At 45.0% G+C, this 4,263-nt stretch overlaps 1 non-coding gene across 1 annotated transcript; it reads right to left on the bottom strand.

Annotated features, from left to right (window-relative positions):
- Positions 1 to 368: 368 nt before the first annotated feature.
- On the bottom strand, positions 369 to 475 carry LOC119473245. The gene has a single exon (XR_005202443.1). It is a non-coding gene; the product is annotated as a U6 spliceosomal RNA (small nuclear RNA).
- Positions 476 to 4,263: the final 3,788 nt, after the last annotated feature.

Genomic DNA, 4,263 nt, shown 5'->3' with positions numbered 1-4,263 from the left:
AAAAAACTTTTTTTTGTGTAGAGATGGGGTCTCGCTATGTTGCCCAATCTGGCGTCAAACTCCTGGGTTCAAGCAATCCTCCTGCTTCAGCCTTCCAAAGTATTGGGATTATAGGCATGAACCACTGAGTCCAGCTGCAAATATACTTTGTATTAGATCATTTTACTGGCCTCTCTGATTAGTTTGAATAGCTTTTCTGTGACTTTCTTTGGTGTTCTCATATATAATTATATTGTCTGCTAATAATGATAAACATACTTCTTCTTTCCAACCATTTTATCCCTTATTATTTTTCTTGTTCTATCACATTGGCTATAGTAGAGGTCCTTTTACAGTTAGCTTTTTAAAACAATATATAATTTTTTATAAAAAGTATGGAATGCTTCATGAATTTGCATGTCATCATTGTGTAGGGGCCATGCTAATCTTCTCTGTATCGTTCCAATTTTAGTATATGTGTTGCCAAAGTGAGCACTACAGTTAGTTTTAATGGTGAAACTAATATTGATATTTGAGCAGCTAAGAGGAAGATGATTTTGAGATAAAGCTTCATGGCAGTGTATATAGCTCAGAAATTATGACAGAAGTTTAGATGTGGTGTGATAATGCATTTGAATAAGGTGATATCTTAGTTCCTGCCGCTATAACACAATGTCACAGACTGGGTAATTTATAGTGAGCAGAAGTTTATTGGCTCATGGTTCTGGAGGCTGGGAAGTCCAAGATCAAGGGGCCGGCATCTGATGAGGCCCTTCTTGCTGTGTCATCCTATGGTGGGAGGGAAAAAAGAGGGTGAGAGTGTGAGCAAATGGTCAAACTCGCAGCCTCAAACCCTTAAATTCATTCATAAAGGAGAAGCCTTCATGACCTAAACGCCTCCCATGAGGGCCCACCTCCCAGTAGGCCCCACCTCCTGACACTGTTGCATTGAGGATTCTGTTTCCACACATGCTTTTTGGGAGACACAGTCAAACTATAGCATAACTGAAGACATAAAAAGGGATATAAATACCAATGCTCTTACCCTCATACTCATAGCCAGAAGAATGGTCTCGCTATAAAGCATGATCACAATGCTTCAAACCTGAACCATGGTGGTCAAATTGACAGGAAACTACGAATATCTAAACAGCAAGTGTTGAAGTTGGGTAGGCTGTGTTCATTTAGAAAAGAGAACAGAGAAGAAATTTATCGTAAGTCTCAGTTTATGAACGGCTGTAAAAAGGTAGGATCAAAAGAAATAGATAGGTAAATTTTTAAAAATCTATGTCCATGGTTGAAGCTTAATCTTCTTCCAGAACATCCTGTAACAGCTATAAGTTATGTAATGGTAGTGTATATGTAACATACCACTTGGTTTCTTCAACACCTCAGTGATATGGGTAGTAATTCACACTTATCCACAATTTGACATTTTGTAACATGCTTCGCTTACCTCATTTGATGTTTACATTCCCAGGGCTTACTCCCTTGCAATTAAGGCTCCAATAAAAATCAATCTGCTTTTAGTTCTTTGAACGCAATGTCATGCATTCTCTCTACTAAGCCTTTGTTCCTGTGGCCCACCTTGTGGTGCCTGCTTCTCCTTCACAACCCAGTTCAGACCCAAAGAAAGGCCTCTGTTCCATTGCCGGAAGGGAGAGGTGAGCATAGCCAGCAAGGTCTTGAAGGAATCTAAACCAGTTAGCAGGTATAGCACAACTCAAACATGCTGCTGTATTTGACACTGCATCACCTACTGGCCTAAGCTTTGCTGAGCTCCCTTGCTTTAGGGAAAAAAAGAAAAAAAAGTCATCTTTCGCTAGCTGCATTTCCTTATCCCATTTCCAGAGTGTACCAGGGAGGTACACATGTAATTGACCATGCGCTCATCTTGACCTGTCACTCTTCTGGGGCAGATGCCAAATCATGCGTCTCATGATGCTAGAGCTTCATGGGGGTGGAGCAGGGCTGGGTGCTGTCTAAGAGGGAATGAATGGTCCAGAGCTCCAGGTCTGGACAGTCTGAGACCCTCTTGCTGGGGACTAGCATTTTGGGAACAATGAAATACACTTGGCAGGATCTGAAACTTTCTGCAGTTAGGATAGGTTGGGTGGAAGGGGATCTTGGGTGGCCTTCAAGCCTTGGAGATTCCCCAATCCACGATCTATAAGGACGGACTCCTAGACCCTCCCAGCTTATCTGCATCATGAGTGTTTGCCACTCTGCTGTGCAGGCCCCGAGTTGTCTCGGCTGTCAGGCTGCAAGATCACTGTGGAAACAGGCTGAGCGTATTCCATCTCGCTCAGTCACGGGGCCTTGTCTGGTGCCTGGCACACAGAGGGCCGCAGCAAGTGTTGGTTGATTTGAAACCAGAGTTGAACCTCCTGCCTCAGCATCTCATTGCTCCATAGCCAGCCGCGTGGCTGCCTACGGAGAAGATAAAAAAATCCCAGGTGACTTTGTGGGTTAAAAAGGTTTTAAAGCTCCTGCTTTAGAAGCTCAAGTAAAACTTTCGTCCTGTGTTGACTGGATAAAGCATTCTGTCAGCCAGCCGAGGCTCGCCTAGAACTGGGGGCAGGGGAGAAGGGAGAGCCATGTTGTCACTTTAATTGCATTGGCATAAATATTTGATATTCAATAAATTAGATCTGGAGCAAGGAAAACATTCTTGCAAATGGATTTTTTACCTGGAGCCTAGCCCCATTAGCAGAGGAGTAGAGGGCAGCCTGCCCCAGGGCCAGTAATTAACTCAAGTGGAGCAGAACTAAGCACTTTTGACAGCCTTCCTAGTCTGGAATTAACTGTCATCTCAGAGGAGAAAGAAAGTGCACTGTCACATTATGGCTTATGAGAGGTTCTCCAGGGCTGCCAGCCCCCTTAGTTTCCTGATGTCTCCGCAATGTTTTTTTCATCATTAGAGACAAGTTTAAAAGCAGCTAACGATGTATTTCATATACACGTACCTGAATCACAGATTTCACCAAAAGAGAAGACATTAGCGTGGTAATTCAATTTTTTTTTTCCTTTTGGCAGTTGTAATGAAACAAGATACAGTGGATGCTGTTGGAAGTCACAACGCTGTGATATCTGAAGATAGTACAAGCTGGGTGTTTTTTTCCTCCTCTCTGTATCAGCACTTGCCTGTAATGAGCATAGCTTAGCCACTGTCTGTCTGTGCTGTCTCCCCCGCCCCCACCCAGTGTTTATGAAAGTAGCAATTGCTTCTGAGAAAAGGCAAAACTGTTGGAGCCTGAAGCTCCTTCTAGAAGCCACTGCTTGTCTTGTTCCGTGGAAACTGATACAGTGGAAATTGGAGCTGTGCCAGGTCTGGTCTTGCCGATGTCTGTGCAGGCCATTTTTTATAAGGTCGCAGATCTCAGCCAGACTGTCAGCTAGGCTGGGTGTGAGGATGGGGTCTCCAGCAATGCTCAGCTGGCTTCGGAAGGAAGGTCTGCCTGTGCACCTGTGTGTATGGAGAGGGGAGAGCTGTGCAGCCTGGTACACAGATCGTGAACATCTACTCCTCCTAGGTTTTCTGCCTACTTCCACGGCAGTAAAACCATGACTCACCGCCCTTTTCACTCAGCCTCAACACTGCTTCCTTCACGCCCTACAGCGAATGGGAGCTGGGATCTTCCTTGATTTCCCCTTTCTGCCGTCTTACGCACAGTGGCTGCAGGACGACCCTCCTCTTAGAACTTGACCCTTTGCCTCTGTTTGGCACCATTCCTGGCACAGTGTTAAGTCTGAAGATGCGATCATGTTCCTTCTCTGCTTGAAAGTCTCCTTGAGCCGGGCATGATGGCTCACACCTGTAATCCCAGCACTTTGGGAGGCTAAGGCAGGAGCATCGCTTGAGCCCAGAAGTTCGAAACCAGCCTGAGCAACATGGCAAGACCCCATCTCTCTGAAAAATACAAAAATTAGCTAGGCTTGGTGGCATGTGCCTGTAGTCCCAGCTACTAGGGAGGCTGAGGTGGGAGAATCGCTTGAGTCCTGGTGGTCTAGGCTTCAGTGAGCCAAAAATCATGCCACTGAGCTCCAGCCTGGGCAACAGAGTGAGACCCTGTCTCAACAAAACAAAACAAAACAAAAAACAAAGAAGAATAGCATTGGTGCTGACTATGCACAGAATGCCAGACCTGGCTGGGATTTCATCCACTTTTCCATTCATATCTTCTTTCTGTTCCAAGACCCCATGCGGGATCTCACATTTCATTCAGGTGCATTCACATGGCATTCAGGTGCGTTCACATGGCATTCAGACACATTCACATGGCA

Source organism: Cebus imitator, unplaced genomic scaffold (genome assembly GCF_001604975.1).
Source record: "Cebus imitator isolate Cc_AM_T3 unplaced genomic scaffold, Cebus_imitator-1.0 Scaffold141, whole genome shotgun sequence".
Taxonomy (NCBI): Eukaryota; Metazoa; Chordata; class Mammalia; order Primates; family Cebidae; genus Cebus; species Cebus imitator.
Note: the sequence above shows the minus strand (reverse complement) of the source record. Positions and strands in the feature narration are given on the sequence as shown.